The following is a 19268-nucleotide window of genomic DNA, read 5'->3' on the forward strand; positions in this document are numbered from 1 at the left end:
TCTAATTTCCTTTGTGATAATTCCACTGCTGGATAACTCAATACCAAGATACTTCGATGTCATTACCTGTTGAATATATTTTCCATCCAATTCCAATTTTCATGTAATTGGTTACACAGATGTCGTCATACATTTGATTTTTTGAGTGGATATGACTATATTTAGGTTCTTGGCTGCCATGTTAAATACAAAGGGCTATTCAAAAAGTAGGGACAGATTTCAGACTTTTATTACTTCCAAACTACAAAAGATAGAAACACAATGCCAACATTCCTGGAAAGAGACAAGTTCAAATTTTTATGGGTTGGGTAGGGTTGTTTGGGGGAAGAGACCAAACAGTGAGGTCATTGGTCTCATCGGAGTATGGAAGGATGGCAAAGGAAGTCGGCTGTGCCCTTTCAAAGGAACCATCCCGGCATTTGCATGGAGCGATTCAGGGAAATCACGGAAAACCTAAATCAGGGTGGCCGGACACGAAATTTTTATGCATTCAATGTAAGCACCATGTGTTACATGACAAATATCAAAATGATGGCACATTTCCTGCCACACATGAAGCAGCTGGTCTCTCATTATCCAAATCACAGCTTGTGGTGTCACAGACTTTTAAGTGTGTCAGGCATAGGGAGGATAAAAACATGGTCTTTTATGTAACCCCACAGATAAAAGTCACAAGGAGTGAGGTCTGAAGACCTGGCAGGCCACCAGGAATGAGTTCATCTTCTGCTTCTCCTCTTCCAATCCAGCATCCTGGAATGGTGTCATCCAGGTAGCAGCAGTTGTGCTTAGGAAATTTTTCTGAGCCAGCCCTACGTTACTGAATGACACCATTCCAGGACGTTGGATTGGAAGAGGAGGAGCAGGGGATAAACTTCATCACCAGTGGCCTCCTAGGTCTCCAGAGCACACCATGTGACTTTTATTTGTGAAATTATGTAGAAGACCGCATTTTTAACACCCCTATCCTGACACCCTTGAAAGACTGCGACATCGCCTTGTTGAAGATGTGAATTTGGTAATGAGAGACCAGCTGCTTCATGTGCGGCAGGAAATGAGCCACCATTTTGATATTGTTGCGTAGCACATGCTGCTCACATTGAATGCATAAAAATTTGAAATGTTGTCTTTCCAGGGACATTGGAATTGTGTTACTGTCTTTTGTAGCAATAAAAGTTTGAAATCTGTTCCTTACTTTTGAATATCCCTGTACATGTAAAAGTTTCTGCAGGTTATCTTCACTGTCCCCCCCCCCCCCCCCCCCCCCAATGAACCATCGACCTTGCCGTTGGTGGGGAAGCTTGCATGCCTCAGCGATACAGATAGCTGTACCGTAGGTGCAACCACAACGGAGGGGTATCTGTTGAGAGGCCAGACAAACATGTGGTTCCTGTAGAGGGGCAGCAGCCTTTTCAGTAGTTGCAGGGGCAACAGTTTGGATGATTGACTGATCTGGTCTTGTAACACTAACCAAAACAGCCTTGCTGTGCTGGTACTGCGAACGGCTGAAAGGAAGGGGAAACTACAGCCTTAATTTTTCCCGAGGGCATGCAGCTTTACTGTATGATTACATGATGATGGCGTCCTCTTGGGTAAAATATTCCGGAGGTAAAATAGTCCCCCATTCGGATCTCCGGGCGGGGACTACTCAAGAGGATGTCGTTATCAGGAGAAAGAAAACTGGCGTTCTACGGATCGGAGCGTGGAATGTCAGATCCCTTAATAGGGCAGGTAGGTTAGAAAATTTAAAAAGGGAAATGGATAGGTTGAAGTTAGATATAGTGGGAATTAGTGAAGTTCGGTGGCAGGAGGAACAAGACTTCTGGTCAGGTGACTACAGGGTTATAAACACAAAATCAAATAGGGGTAATGCAGGAGTAGGTTTAATAATGAATAGGAAAATAGGAATGCGGGTAAGCTACTACAAACAGCATAGTGAACGCATTATTGTGGCCAAGATAGATACGAAGCCCACACCTACTACAGTAGTACAAGTTTATATGCCAACTAGCTCTGCAGATGATGAAGAAATTGAAGAAATGTATGATGAAATAAAAGAAATTATTCAGATTGTGAAGGGAGACGAAAATTTATTAGTCATGGGTGACTGGAATTCGAGTGTAGGAAAAGGGAGAGAAGGAAACATAGTAGGTGAATATGGATTGGGGGACAGAAATGAAAGAGGAAGCCGCCTGGTAGAATTTTGCCAAGAGCACGACATAAATATAACTAACACTTGGTTTAAGAATCATGAAAGAAGGTTGAATACATGGAAGAACCCTGGAGATACTAAAAGGTATCAGATAGGTTATATAATGGTAAGACAGAGATTTAGGAACCAGGTTTTAAATTGTAAGACATTTCCAGGGGCAGATGTGGACTCTGACCACAATCTATTGGTTATGACCTGTAGATTAAAACTGAAGAAACTGCAAAAAGGTGGGATTTTAAGGAGATGGGACCTGGATAAACTAAAAGAACCAGAGGTTGTACAGAGATTCAGGGAGAGCATAAGGGAGCAATTGACAGGAATGGGGGAAATAAATACAGTAGAAGAAGAATGGGTAGCTTTGAGGGATGAAGTAGTGAAGGCAGCAGAGGATCAAGTAGGTAAAAAGACGAGGGCTAGTAGAAATCCTTGGGTAACAGAAGAAATATTGAATTTAATTGATGAAAAGAGAAAATATAAAAATGCAGTAAGTGAAACAGGCAAAAAGGAATTCAAACGTCTCAAAAATGAGATCGACAGGAAGTGCAAAATGGCTAAGCAGGGATGGCTAGAGGACAAATGTAAGGATGTAGAGGCCTATCTCACTAGGGGTAAGATAGATACCGCCTACAGGAAAATTAAAGAGACCTTTGGAGATAAGAGAACGACTTGTATGAATATCAAGACCTCAGATGGAAACCCAGTTCTAAGTAAAGAAGGGAAAGCAGAAAGGTGGAAGGAGTATATAGAGGGTCTATACAAGGGCGATGTTCTTGAGGACAATATTATGGAAATGGAAGAGGATGTAGATGAAGATGAAATGGGAGATACGATACTGCGTGAAGAGTTTGACAGAGCACTGAAAGACCTGAGTCGAAACAAGGCCCCCGGAGTAGACAATATTCCATTGGAACTACTGACGGCCGTCGGAGAGCCAGTCCTGACAAAACTCTAACATCTGGTGAGCAAGATGTATGAAACAGGCGAAATACCCTCAGACTTCAAGAAGAATATAATAATTCCAATCCCAAAGAAAGCAGGTGTTGACAGATGTGAAAATTACCGAACTATCAGTTTAATAAGTCACAGCTGCAAAATACTAACGCGAATCCTTTACAGACGAATGGAAAAACTAGTAGAAGCTAACCTCGGGGAAGATCAGTTTGGATTCTGTAGAAACACTGGAACACGTGAGGCAATACTGACCTTATGACTTATCTTAGAAGAAAGATTAAGGAAAGGCAAACCTACGTTTCTAGCATTTGTAGACTTAGAGAAAGCTTTTGACAATGTTGACTGGAATACTCTCTTTGAAATTCTAAAGGTGGCAGGGGTAAAATACAGGGAGCGAAAGGCTATTTACAATTTGTACAGAAACCAGATGGCAGTTATAAGAGTCGAGGGACATGAAAGGGAAGCAGTGGTTGGGAAGGGAGTAAGACAGGGTTGTAGCCTCTCCCCGATGTTGTTCAATCTGTATATTGAGCAAGCAGTAAAGGAAGCAAAAGAAAAATTCGGAGTAGGTATTAAAATTCATGGAGAAGAAATAAAAACTTTGAGGTTCGCCGATGACATTGTAATTCTGTCAGAAACAGCAAAGGACTTGGAAGAGCAGTTGAATGGAATGGACAGTGTCTTGAAAGGAGGATATAAGATGAACATCAACAAAAGCAAAACGAGGATAATGGAATGTAGTCAAATTAAATCTGGTGATGCTGAGGGGATTAGATTAGGAAATGAGACACTTAAAGTAGTAAAGGAGTTTTGCTATTTGGGGAGCAAAATAACTGATGATGGTCGAAGTAGAGAGGATATTAAATGTAGGCTGGCAATGGCAAGGAAATCATTTCTGAAGAAGAGAAATTTGTTAACATCCAGTATTGATTTAAGTGTCAGGAAGTCATTTCTGAAAGTATTCGTATGGAGTGTAGCCATGTATGGAAGTGAAACATGGACGATAACTAGTTTGGACAAGAAGAGAATAGAAGCTTTCAAAATGTGGTGCTACAGAAGAATGCTGAAGATTAGATGGGTAGATCACATAACTAATGAGGAAGTATTGAATAGGATTGGGGAGAAGAGAAGTTTGTGGCACAACTTGACCAGAAGAAGGGATCGGTTGGTAGGACATGTTCTGAGGCATCAAGGGATCACCAATTTAGTATTGGAGGGCAGCGTGGAGGGTAAAAATTGTAGGGGGAGACCAAGAGATGAATACACTAAGCAGATTCAGAAGGATGTAGGTTGCAGTAGGTACTGGGAGATGAAAAAGCTTGCGCAGGATACAGTAGCATGGAGAGCTGCATCAAACCAGTCTCAGGACTGAAGACCACAACAACAACAACATCTTCACTGTTTGGCAGCAAACTGCATCATCGGCATACCAAATGATTTTTATTTCTTTGCCTCAATTTTATAACCACTACCAGCCAATACCTTCTTTATCAGCACGTCATGACTGTGTTAAAAAGCAGTGGGCTCAAAGAGCCACCTTGGCTAGTACCACTACTAACTGCTAAGCAAGTAGCTAACCTGGAACCAATTTCTCCTGGATGTGGTTGTGGGTATAAATATCTTCATTTGTTTTTATTGAGTTGGAAGGAATCTACTGATTGTAGAGCGAATTAACCGCATCTGTTAACCGAATCCCATCAAAAGCTTTCTGTAAATCAATCAGACAAAGATAAGCTGGGCTGTTGTATTCAGTGGACTTCTCTACAACTTGTCTAAGAATGTAAACTGCCTCTGTGCTTGACCTACCACATTTAAAACCACACTGCTCCTCTGCAAGGGTTATAATACTTTTTACTTTATTTCCTATCATTTTTATTAGGTGATTAAGAACTGAACTCTATAGTTTTATCCCTCTGTAGTTGGAAGGGTCTTTCATATCAAAAATTAGAACATAAGCATATTTGGCTTTGACTGAAAAATTATCATGTCATATTTCTATTAGGGATACAAGCAATTTTATAGCTTGAAAACATAAAAACAGCTGTCTTGTGATGACTAGAAATATCAGAATTTTAATTGTTAATTACTCCAAAATTACAATAGCAAAATTATTCCTACCATGTGCCTGAAGTTTGTACAATGAACAAATTGTGATGGTACGTTAGCTTTTAATCCAACATGTTTCCTTTATTCTGCATACTGGTGAAGCCCAATGTAGACAATGTCAAAACTATAGTTTAACTTAGTGCAAATCACTGATTTGCTGCAAAAAACAAAAATCTTCAGTGTATTTGGATCCAAATTTAACGAAATCGTCGAAATGAATGGAATTGATTTGAAATTTCGTTAAAGAAGAATAATAAATTTTTTCTTTTGCTTTTAAGTTAATTTTCTTTCGTGCGAACTTTGTTGTAGAACCACTCTCTTATTTTCGTGTGGTAATAAAAATTTTTACTTTCTTAAGAATTACGTACATTTAAAGAAAAAATAATATTTACGTGAACTCATATGAACTGGTTAAGAGTATTAGGTTGAGAATTGAGTCCTTTAAATCATTCGGCCTTGGCATACACTTTCCAGATGCAGTGGGTTTTTTTTTGTTAAATATTTTTACTGAATTTTATCCCGGCACTAGCCATAGAACACAAGATTACTTCTATTAGCAGAAAATGTTTTAATTATTGCCAAGCCGACATTTATCACTGATCAAACCTACTTCATTACACATTTAAGATATTTTGAAAGAACCAAACTGTTTAAATTTCAATGTTAACTAACATTAGCTATCCGCCTACGAATGCACAAACGTATAATTAATTCAAATTTTATCAGCCACAGGATCACTGAAAAGAAGAACAATTTCTTAATTCACTACTGATTTTTATGCGTCTGTTCGCGATTTACGGGTTTGATAATTTTTTAAATGTGCCACCTATTGTTGGTCGTGGCACAGCCCAGCAACACCGCTAAAAAATGCTGAAAAATTCTTAAAGAAATTTTATAGATGACGTGGGCAAGCTAATTTACATAAATAATTCACACTTTTGATAAACTCTAATATATTCAGATCAAACAACAATACAACTCACATTAATTCGTAACGCATCGTCTAATGGCAGCTAAGTCCAGACAGAGACAAAAGAAGACTACACATTCGTAAAAAACTCTTTCACAGTGTCCTACCGCAATGACTTCTGAACAGAGAAGACCAAAGAATACATAATGCATTGTGCTTAAATAGTATTGCTGACTATTAACATTTCTTTGCAAATTGACGATATTATTCTCTTCTGACAACATTTTATATATCTCTGCTATCGCAAATACTGACATATTTTACAATCACATAATAAATACAGAAAAATTCCTATCCTAAATACAGAGAAATATTACAACCAAAAAATATAAGGAGAATAACAAATGTCTTTTACACCACATTCAGTAATATTTTTGTTCAATAATTATGATATATACAACTTGCCCAGAGCGGCGTATATGGTACAAATAAACTCTTGTTCTTTAATAATGTGAGTTTGCCAGGGAACGTTACATTGCCCCCTGGCAGCATTTGGCAAAGAGTTTTTACACTTTGACACAATGGTGCCAGTAACGTTCTTTACACTTGTATATGTTATGGAATGGCTCTTTTATTTAGTCCCAGGGTTATATAAGTTCATGGCTCCCCCATTTGGGCGTAGGCAAACAGAAAACCTGGGCAAAACTGTGCCGGAGCCCAGCCATCCCAGTTGGTTCATGGTCAATATTGTCTCTTTAACAGTTATTCATTTGAATTAAATTAGCAGTTCGTCACAAACGGTTACACAATTACACAATATCACAGTCACATACAGTTCGACTGAAGTTTCTTGTGTGTGATACTATTATTCTTGTGATACACTACAAGGTCACTTGTCCTACGTAGTAAATGTTCAATGTTTATCGAAATGAAGTCATTGACATGTTATTCAGTTTATGTGAACATAAAAAAAAATCAATAATGCTGTATTTGGTGAGCGGTGCGGAGTGATTGTTGAGCGGCGCTCGGCGCGGCGCGCCTACTCCGTGTAGGTCACCGCCCCCGGCGTTGACAGCTACGGCGCGGAGGGGCGTGGCTGTCTGTCTGGTCTGCTACGGGCTGCTGCGGCCGCTGCATAGCTGATGTAGCCGGATGCGCGTTGGATATCCACTCGCCCGTGCGACGTCTTCTTGCAGTGCTCCAGGAAACATGCAACAAGTTCAGAAACAGTGTACTATCCTTATAGGCATTTTTCCTGCTGTGGGAAAAAACGCACACAGTTAGTGGCAGTTATTACTCAGTAGGCCTTCACTAGTCTGGTTTGCACAATGTTTCGTTGTCACAGTAACACGTTTTATGGGCATACAATATTTTTCACCATGTCATGACTTGTCATTAGTCACACGCAAGTTTTCACCTTTAGACAAAATGTATCTCTGTAGTCAATGCGCTTTCCTAGCGCCCCTTGACACACAAAGAGTTAAAGTTTGACACTAGCTTGATCCACCGTCCGTTATCGGTTCACTGTTCGTGTCGTGCTAGTTCCTTGTCCACTTGCACACACGGCGATGATACAGTTTTTTATTACTTATACTCAACTACTCCGTGACGTATTGCTGCAGGTTTAACAGTCACTGTCTGTCTCTGCCGCACAATACTGCACTTTTGTTTAAGTTCCTTTATTTTTATTTACAATGTCCGCTGTGCAATTTTTTTTTTTTTTTTTTTGTAATAGCACATTCGTAACTCTTTACCAAGGTGTGATATTTGCGTACATGGTAACAAAATATTAAAATTTGGTATTAGTTTGCCCAAAAGTCATCTATATTCGTGTTCGAGTAGATTTTATTTGTGCATTCCAGCCGGATTCAGGCATATTGTTCAATAACTCCTTTGAACTCATGTCACACTTTACTATCAACGTCCTACGTAACTACAGTGTAGTCTCTGTAGGCAAAAATTGATTTGGACTGTATCTGGCTAGCTCTTTTTTACTGTTTGAATCTGCACATGCTTCAATTGAAGCTCCTTTGTGCGTAACTTTGCATTACATAAATTTGCAACAAGTTTGCCTCCCGTGGTGCCCTCGGGTCACTACTGGGTGCATTATTTTCTCTAATAACATTGGTGAGATAATAAAGTTCTCAGGGCCTCATATTATTGATATTATTCTGGGTTCGAATCTGTCAATCTGACAGCTACACATATCTACATACATACACATAATAGAAAAGATTGTGCCAAGAAATATTTCAAATTTGGGCACATAGAAAATTATGTAGTACACTAACTAATCATTACTAAAATGTTCTTTTTGATTGAACTCTGTCACAGCTTAACACTACAAATAATTGCACTAATCAGATTATCTGTGCAAACATTTAGAGCATGTTCTAGATAACACAAATTAAAAGAGTACATAACACAAATATCCATACACATGAGAAAGTCAATCATATTCTTATAACTAAACACTTCTACACTAGTACATTATCTCTAAAGATCACACATCATTAATGTTCATTATTTACAAAAGAATGGTGTCCACATAGGACTATTAGTCTTTTACTGTAGGAATGCTTTTACATCCTTACGCGGATACAGTCCCCGTACTCTCCCTGAGTGGGGATCTGCTAAGAGATAGCTACACTCATGTGGCACACTTACTACTCTAAAAGGTCCATTGTACAACAATTGCCACTTGCTATTCTGTTTCAAGGATGCCGAGGACTTAGGATGATTGCGTAAGAGTGCCAAGTCCCCAACACTAAATTTTTGGTTATTCGTCACATGTCGATTATATTTTTCTTCCCTTTTTTTAGCGCACCTGGTAAGGTTGCACCCTGCTTTTCTTATCTTGTGTGCTTATATGCAATGTATAACCTGAACAATTTATTTAACTCTCCAAATGTTAGTAAAAAAAAAACTTTTTCCTTCTTGGGCCAAGGAATGGAGTATGAGGCTCGACAGTAAGTTTTGTGAGGCTTCACCTCGATATTGTACTGATATCCCTTAACAATTCCTGGTCGTTCTGAAAATACATCTGCATAATTAGATAATGACTGTACCAAATCCTGCTGTTGCATAGAGTTCAAATTTTCGGACTGTGATACTTTGTTCACAAGTACGTCCACATTTGCTTTTAATTGATCACCTTGTACGTCAGGATAATAGAGATTCTGTCCTAGACAATGATTGTCTAAATGTAGTATCGACTGATTCCTACACTTTATGTTAATAGCATTACAATTAGGTACAGGTACCTCTTCAGATCTGAGCATGGACAATTCTATTCTCCTACCAGCATTCATCAAACTTAATTTTCCCTGAGAAAGGTCGATTATTGAGTCCCTTTCTCTCAAAAAATCTACCCCCAAAATGCAGGCTACTTTTAAACCCTTTACTACCAGGAATGAGCACGCTATGGCTTCATCCCCTAAATACATCTCTACCCGCACTTGGAGTTTAATTAATTGTCGCTGTGCACTTATGGCTCCAGTGACTTTACAATTATTCACGGGAAAAGTCAGCATACGCCTTTCCTTCCCCAGTACTTTGAATAAGTCCATACTCATAACACTGACAGTAGCACCTGTATCTACGACCGCTTGCACATCAATATTATTAATTTTGACCCCTATTATCGCTTGTACTTTGTCTTTGTGCTCCTTTATGCACGTGGATGGTTCAGTTGTTAATTCATCTCCCATCTGTACCCCGTCATTATACCTAAGGATACAGATTTTGTTCGGTGTTTTGTTCTGCGTCGGGCTGCTCTCACTCCAAACCTCAGCCGACGATGGAGAGCGTATCTCGGCTGCATCTAGTTTGTTGAATTATTGCTAGTGGATGGGCGTGGCTGCTCTGTGTCACTGACCTCCACTATGTGCACGTTGTGTTGCGTCGGCCGCCACGGTTGCGCAATTGGCGCATTTTGTGGTGGCGGTCGGTTATTGTCATATCTATCACTGTTTTGCCGGTCCGGACTGGGCCTCTGGTTCTGCGGCCAAGTTCAGTTTGCATCATTATAAGTATTAGTGTTGCTCGGCCCCCTGGCATTTTTCCATCTATTATTGCTTGGTGGGCCTGTCTCATACCGGTCATCGAACCTCCTTTTCCGGTCATTATTCACCGGCGGACTATTGCCGTTCCGGTCTCTACCTCTATTTCCGTTTTGTGCATACTCTTGTCTCCTATTATTACCTCCGCCGTTTCCATTACTTGGTGGAGGCGTGTTATTTCGACCATTTCTATAACCGTTTCCGTTACTTCTAGCCTGTTCAGAGGCTGCCTTAACATCCTCCTGAATCAGGTCAATTGAGTCCAGAACAGACAAGAAATGTTCCATATCATTTTCAGGCACGTGTATAAGTTTTTCCTTTACATGTATCGGCAAGTGTGATTTCAAAAGTCTGATCAAATCCCGGGATGAAATCTGTTCGTCCCAGTAACGGGTCTTATTAATGTACTTCTCGAAATATTTTCGCAAATTGCCTAGTCGTGGAGAATACGGCTCTGGATTATATACCTCCTTCCGTAATCTCTCCTGGATACATGTTGACCAATATTTGGCCAAGAATGCTTTTTCAAATTGCTCATATGTATCACAACTGTCAGCTGCTTCGGTTGCCCATAATGCAGCATCTCCTTGTATGTAGGACATAACGAACTGTATTTTCTGGGTATGACTCCAAACGCTAGGCAAAATGTTTCTAAATCCCTTGATAAACACTACAGGGTGAACAGACCTCTTCTCCGTTGTAAAGATCTGAAACTGTCGGTTCCTAATCAAGCTTTCTTCAATCACTACTTTGGAATGACATTTATTTGTTTCGCTTACATTGGTTGCCTGTTCTGTCTTGCAGTCGCAATTTTTTACTGCAGTATTTATATGCCTATCATTGTTGGACCTGGCTGGCGTGACATACGCCCGTGCCTCGTCATGCTGCAAGCTAAGCTCCATCTCGGCAAGACGACGGTCCACACTCCGCTGCCACAGCGGAATGTCCTTGTGCACTATCTTTTTTAGATCCTGCACATCCGCACTTGAGCCCACATCTCTGGCCTCAATTGCGGCGTGCACTTTCTGATCTATTTCTTTTATGACTTCATTTTCTACTTTGTGCACTTGTTCGATCACTTTGTTCTCAATTACTTGAGTTGTGTCAATTTCTAGTTGTTCGACCCTATTAGTCAGGACACTGATTTCCTCTACGATATTGGCGCTAGCCACTTGAACACTATCTACTCTTTCGCTTAATTCTTGCACCGTTTTGGGTATGGTTTCATATTTTTGTTTCAAACTAACAATCTCACTTTGCATAACTTCTAAAGTTTGCATCAACTGCAAGTCCCTCTCATGCAGGCGTCAGTCACGCTCTGCTTGTTTAGCATCACGTTCTCTATCGCGCTCTGCTTGTTTGGCATCGCGTTCTTTATCGCGCTCTGCTTGTTTAGCATCACGTTCTTTATCGCGTTCTGCTTGCATACATGCAAATTCAGCTACCAATCTCTGGTCACGCTCTGCTTGTTTAGCATCACGTTCTCTATCACGCTCTGCTTGCACACATACAAATTCAGCTTGGAAATTGAGCATGCGCTCGAACATAACTCTTAATGATTGCACTTCTGACACCTCACCACTCTCTGGTCCGTGTCCGGTGCTTGCGGATGGCACAGTATTTCCGCTATCAACTGAATCACTGGGTGGCAATGGCAACATTTCTTGCCCTTCTGCCCCCAGATTTTCACATTGTACTTCCTGAACTACGTCACTAACATTACTTTGTGTCCCACTTTCTAACTCAGTATCACTACTTACTGACTGTTGCTCATTATCCATGTTGATATCTTTCTGACTACGCAATCTAACCATAGTAAACAAAAGAAATAAAATCTGAACTAAATATCCTAACACTCAGGTTTCACTGACATAATCACACAAGAAATGGACATTAACTAATACACACTTACTATATACTACAATGACTAACTACCTAAATGTCCTGTTATTTTAAAACAAAGTACTAACAACAAGCACACCACTAATGATCCGAGAACACTGCACTGAGGCTACTTTACTACCCACAGGACAAGTACACTGTAGCTTTACCTTTTGGTGATCTATCTTGGGTGCAGCTGCCCCCTGATATTGTGGTAGGTAATTAATTTTTCGAAATATTGAGCTCTCTTCTTCAGCTTGCCTCTGGGTACATAGTGTTCTCATGCAAAAAATCATACACAGGTATTACCACACAATACTGGTTATGCAATACATACAATACATAGAAAAATTATTAAATGTTCTGCAACAAAGTTATACTATATTAATTCCCTAGTTATCTCATGGGTATTTAGTGGCCACTGCATATTCGAGCCCCACGTTGGGCGCCAATTTAACGAAATCGTCGAAATGAATGGAATTGATTTGAAATTTCGTTAAAGAAGAATAATAAATTTTATCTTTTGCTTTTAAGTTAATTTTCTTTCGTGCGAACTTTGTTGTAGAACCACTCTCTTATTTTCGTGTGGTAATAAAAATTTTTACTTTCTTAAGAATTACGTACATTTAAAGAAAGAATAATATTTACGTGAACTCATATGAACTGGTTAAGAATATTAGGTTGAGAATTGAGTCCTTTAAATCATTCGGCCTTGGCATACACTTTCCAGATGCAGTGGGTTTTTTTTTTGTTAAATATTTTTACTGAATTTTATCCCGGCACTAGCCATAGAACACAAGATTACTTCTATTAGCAGAAAATGTTTTAATTATTGCCAAGCCGACATTTATCACTGATCAAACCTATTTCATTACACATTTAAGATATTTTGAAAGAACCAAACTGTTTAAATTTCAATGTTAACTAACATTAGCTATCCGCCTACGAATGCACAAACGTATAATTAATTCAAATTTTATCAGCCATAGGATCACTGAAAAAGAAGAACAATTTCTTAATTCACTACTGATTTTTATGTGTCTGTTCGCGATTTACGGGTTTGATAATTTTTTAAATGTGCCGCCTATTGTTGGTCGTGGCACAGCCCAGCAACACCGCTAAAAAATGCTGAAAAATTCTTAAAGAAATTTTATAGATGACGTGGGCAAGCTAATTTACATAAATAATTCACACTTTTGATAAACTCTAATATATTTAGATCAAACAACAATACAACTCACATTAATTCGTAACGCATCGTCTAATGGCGGCTAAGTCCAGACAGAGACAAAAGAAGTCTACACATTCGTAAAAAACTCTTTCACAGTGTCCTACCGCAATGACTTCTGAACAGAGAAGACCAAAGAATACATAATGCATTGTGCTTAAATAGTATTGCTGACTATTAACATTTCTTTGCAAATTGACGATATTATTCTCTTCTGACAACATTTTATATATCTCTGCTATCGCAAATACTGACACATTTTACAATCACATAATAAATACAGAAAAATTCCTATCCTAAATACAGAGAAATATTACAACCAAAAAATATAAGGAGAATAACAAATGTCTTTTACACCACATTCAGTAATATTTTTGTTCAATAATTATGATATATACAACTTGCCCAGAGCGGCGTATATGGTACAAATAAACTCTTGTTCTTTAATAATGTGAGTTTGCCAGGGAACGTTACATCTGCAAGGGATATAATACTTTTTACTTTATTTCCTATCATTTTTATTAGGTGATTAAGAACTGAACTCAATAGTTTTATCCCTCTGTAGTTGGAAGGGTCTTTCATATCAAAAATTAGAACATGAGCATATTTGGCTTTGACTGAAAAATTATCATGTCATATTTCTATTAGGGATACAAGCAATTTTATAGCTTGAAAACATAAAAACAGCTGTCTTGTGATGACTAGAAATATCAGAATTTTAATTGTTAATTACTCCAAAATTACAATAGCAAAATTATTCCTACCATGTGCCTGAAGTTTGTACAATGTACAAATTGTGATGGTGCGTTAGCTTTTAATCCAACATGTTTCCTTTATTCTGCATACTGGTGAAGCCCAATGTAAACAATGTCAAAACTATAGCTTAACTTAGTGGAAATCACTGATTTGCTGCAAAAAACAAAAATCTTCAGTGTATTTGGATCCAGATAACCAGAAAAGACAAAACCAAAGCAGCAGTTTAGATTGGTGTAAATTATTGATATTACTCATATGCTCTCTTCGGGGGAGTAGGGATAACAGTGGAAGAGGATACAGGATCCCAAAAGGGTTGTGGTATTACTTGGGGAAATGTACAATATGGTGTCCAGGGCTTGATCCTTGGACGACTGATTTTCCTGATCTATATTTATGACCTACAAATTACAATGAATGATAGAGCAAAAATAGTTATGTTTGCAGATGATACAAGTATTCTGATCAAGGGTCCCAACTGTTCAATGTATGATACAGAGCTGACAGTCATAAACCAAGTACACAAATGGTTTACAGCAAATACCATAACCCTAAGTTTTTCGAAAACTAACATTATATAGTTTCAGACAGTAAATAACTTCATGTTTCTGAAAAGGAGACCAACAACCAAAGACTTTATGAAACCACACATGCAAAATTCCTAGGCATCTAGATCGAGATAGACAGCCAGCTAAAATGGAGGGAATAAATTGAGTAACTGGTCAAAAAAACTTAGCAGAGCATCCCTAAGAACTATTTCTCACCTTGTTGACAGAGAAATATTACTTTTGTCATATCTTGCATATTTCCAGTCTACAGTCTCCAATGGTATTATATTCTGGAAAAATGCTATGGGAGTTGGAAAAGTCTTCAAATTACAACAATGAGGTGTGAGGTTAATATGCGGCGTCTCTAACACAACATCCTGCAGAGGTCTCTTTAAGCCACTCAGGACATTCATTGTTACAAATCAATATATATATACTCACTAATGATGATTGTAGCCAGCAATAAGGAATTATTCCATAAAAACTGTGACATTCACAAGCATAAGACAGGACAGGGGAAAAATTCCAGTGAGACTCTGCAAGTCTCACAGAAGTCCTTAGAGAGTAACTGAATCAGGAATAAAAGTATACAACAAGCTTTCCATCAATATAAAAGGAAATTAATAACATATAGGTATTCAAAAGGAAACTAAAAACATTTCCAAGAGAACAAACTTTTTATAAAATGAATGAATTTCTAGAGTAATAAGGCACCCTGTTGAGTAAAAATAAAGGAAACCACTTAGGAAGAAAACCAACCTTAAAATGAAATCTTTACTTACGTTATGAAGATGAAATTGTGCATTCCTAACATAAATTATAATGATAAAATGTAACTTTATTTATGTCATAGGTTAAAATGTGTGCTACAGTTTATTCTACACTATTAGGTATGCACTTGAACTTACTTATGTAATGAATATAAAAACTTTGTATTTTAATTTAAATCATAATGACAAAATGTAAATTTATTAATTTATTTGTGGCATTGGGATAAAAATGAGTACTTCCATTCAATCTGCTATTTTAAGCATTCACTTAAACTAATACCAGTAAAATGCAGATGGCAATATTGTCCCCAACAAATTGTTAATAGGAAATAAGTATTTGTATGATATATAAAAATCTAACGTTATTTTGTATTATTGTCTACATTACTAGTACACTCTTTGTACAATATGTGATGAACAGGACCAAATCAGATTAAGTCAAATCAATTTTTAACAAACTTGTTTAATTTTTCAATTACTGGATATTGTCCATACTTCAGTAATTAATTGGGGATTCTGTATTTCTCTGGAGACTTCTCATTTTTTAATAAATTCACGGCTTCTTCTACCTCTGCATGTGAAATGGTCACATCGTCATTTACTTGTATACTGATCTCTGATATCTCTTCATGTTCTGTTGATTTTTTTACCTTTATGCATATCTGTTAAATATTTGACCCATCATTTATCATTTATGTTGTTCATTTTCAAAATCTGATTTAATTCTTTCCTCTGCTTTTGTATTATTCTCCAAATTTGTTTCTGCAACCAATAGAAGTCATGTTCAAAACTTTTAGAAAAAGTTCCCTGGTGTTTCTGTTTAAAACAATTCACTAGTGATTTTGTCTCTTTATGAGTTCTTTTGTAATCTTCATAAGATCCTTGTGTTTTGAGTGTTTTACATTTCAAATAGCTACATCTTTGTTTCTACACATTTCTTTAACCTCTTTGCAAAACCATGGTAATCTGTTTGTTTTCCTCTCTTGCTCTAAAACACTTGTACCTGGTGTTTCTTGAGCTGCCACTTCAATACTTTCTTTATTTTTTCCCAAGCTTGATCTACATTATCCACTGCATTAATGGGTTTCTCTTTTATTTTTTATGCTAATTGTCTCTGATATAAAATTTTTGTAGATTCAGTCCGTAGTGACTCTGTATTAGTTTTTTCTTCCTTTAAAGTTGGTTATTTAGCAGTTTTGCTCCTTCCTATATGCAATCTCACTTTTCCCATGAGTGGGTTGTGTTCTATTTTGGCAGAGTTTAAAGTCCTGACATCTAGCTCTGACTGAGGATGGATGTTCTGTTTGTAACAATGTAATCTGTTGTAGATTTATGACCTCTTGTGTTCTGAAAAGTGTGTTTGTACTTCTCTGTGAGTTCACAGCAAGTATTATTTATTCTCAGTTCATGACTTGAGCATACATTGATCATAATCTCACCATTATCATTTAGATAGTCTTCATTAAATCATTGTTTAACTCCAGGGATGTCACTATTTCCAATAGGAGCATTAAAATCCCCCATTATGACTGGAAGTTCATTTAAAGATATCAGATTGATAACTTCTTGTAACTGCTGATAGAAAGTCTCTCTTTCTGTTCTAGGTTTACAATGCACTGGGCTGTACAGGGAGATAATGTTCAGTTTGTGATGAGCACATTTCAGTTTTAGTAAAACTATTCTCTCAAAGACTTATTTGCAATTCTCAATAAGATCTTTGTGTTTTTTGTGGATAAGTATCTGTACTCCTGCTGTACCTCTTGTCTCCTTCTCAGCACTGCTATAAATGAGTAGGTGCTGGTCATATTCCTTCTACCTTTTGCCTGTCTTTTTTGTCTCTTGGAGAACACATATTGAGATTCCATAATATTTTAGTTCTTCAGTAAGCTCGTAATCTTTGTTATTAAAGGATTTTATGTCCCATACTACAATTTACAGAATATGTTTTTTTCCATCTCTTAAACCTGTTCCTAGCATTGGTTGTCATATTTATAGTCAGTCCTTTCTGAGGCGCAATACTGATACTCTGAGCAGTGAAATAACTTCTCTACTAGCTCACTGACCTGGCTGTCAGTGGGTTTGTTTTTGAGATTTTCATTTCCCTTGGCTGGCTTCTTTCACTACAGCTCAGGAGCCCATCCTGTCTCACAAGTTATGGAGTTCTGATATCTCCTAGCCTTTGGTACTCCTGCACCATTAATCCTGCAGGGCATCAGAATGCACTTATGTTTTCTTCATGGTTTTCTTCCCTTATCCTTTGGTGATTCAAAACGCTGTTCTGTAATGCAGCAGCATTGAAGAGCTGAGTTTAGGATGGAAAACAAAAGACTCCCTCAGGTGTCAAAACCTAATACTGTTGGGGTTGAAATAACAAGAGTTATCCAATAGAGGCTGACAGGAAAGGAAATAGAGAGAATTTGACACCAGTAAGTGGAATTAATGTCAGGCTCAGTTCAGGGCTCCAATATCGCTAACCCATGTACTCTCAACTATTCCATGTCATGTTGTGTCCTATATAGACCACAGTGAAAGAACTCTAGTATTGAATGTTTTGAATGTTTTCATACTATTCAAATTAAGGTTTTGAATTTGGATCCCACCACTGTATTGTGTTACAACACTCCTCAATTTCCATGACACTATAGTAAATATGCTTTTTAAGAAATTTCCCAGTGTTTAATTGAAATACTTTTTATTGCAGCAATAGTCCTCACCAAGAGACTTTTGGTTAAGCACAAGAAAAACCTCTTGCAGTTGAGTTTGTAAACCGACTGCTGCAGCTCACTTAACTGCTATAATGCTGCTTTGACAATGGGTGTAAATCTGCATTTTTATAATAACTGTCAATTTTCAAGACCTGTTGCTATGGTTCAACTGGCCATGTATCTCAGATGGTGATTGGCAGTTACGAATACTGGAAGAAGAAGTCAAGACAGTCTTTTGAATGTAATGATGAACTTCACAAATTAAACGTATACAGAGTGTGTATTACAAATAGTGGTATAAGACTGCACTACAAAAACACATGCAAGACTGAGAGCAAACTGAGAGCCAAGAGGCTTTTGCCTTGTCACTTGAATACAATACCAGTAATGATTTACATAATATACCATTATTACAAAACATCTTTTTCCTCAAATTACAGTTAAACTTTATATGTTTTCTTGTCAGTTTTGTGTGGCATAAATTGCAAAATTGTATAAATAGTTTCTTCAGGTAATAATATTACAAACTGTACAAATAATCCTTGGCAAATTATCCTTGACAGTAATATTGTTAACTAATATTTGAATTGTTACTAATATGAGTTGTGTTTTACTGGACATGTGACTTTTCCTGTATAAGTGCCACGTGTTTCCGAACTGACAGCTCCTACCCCACCCCTTGTGGACAGCACCTCAAACAATGCTACTTCGGCTCCTGTGCACTGCTGTGCGCGGCCACTGACAACACAAACAGTGCACTGGTGCCAAGCGTTTCGCCTGCGACCGTGCTGCTACAGGCCGTGCCCTCGGACAATGGACTCGCCAACGCTTCACGAGCTATACTGAGCTCACCCGACCACGATGCCACTGCTTCGGGTCAGCGGCCATTTTGTCACATTGACTCCTGGGACGCTTCACTGCCTTGGCTACCGTCGGATCCGCCGAGTGTCTGCGAACACCACGACCATGCCCCGCCTGCCCCGCCCGCCTCACATTGTAAACAAACCGCCCGTGTCGCCAGAAACATTTCGGTCGTCACCAACGGCATGGTTCACAAGCTTCGCCTCATGCCAGGCCCCCTGATCTCCAGTAAATTATGGACACCTACCCCATACACATGAGGCAATACTGACCCTACGACTTATA

At 38.2% G+C, this 19268-nt stretch overlaps 1 protein-coding gene across 1 annotated transcript in view; it reads left to right on the forward strand.

Annotated features, from left to right (window-relative positions):
* Positions 1 to 18677, forward strand: part of LOC124596263 (serpin B6-like) — a 253035-nt gene extending 234358 nt beyond the window's left edge. The window contains exon 10 of the mRNA XM_047135338.1: positions 18119 to 18677. The gene's annotated coding sequence lies outside the window, so the exon portion shown is untranslated. The remainder of the gene's footprint in view (positions 1 to 18118) is intronic.
* The last annotated feature ends 591 nt before the right edge of the window (positions 18678 to 19268 follow it).

The sequence above is a fragment of the Schistocerca americana genome, chromosome 2 (assembly GCF_021461395.2).
Source record: "Schistocerca americana isolate TAMUIC-IGC-003095 chromosome 2, iqSchAmer2.1, whole genome shotgun sequence".
Lineage (NCBI taxonomy): Eukaryota > Metazoa > Arthropoda > Insecta > Orthoptera > Acrididae > Schistocerca > Schistocerca americana.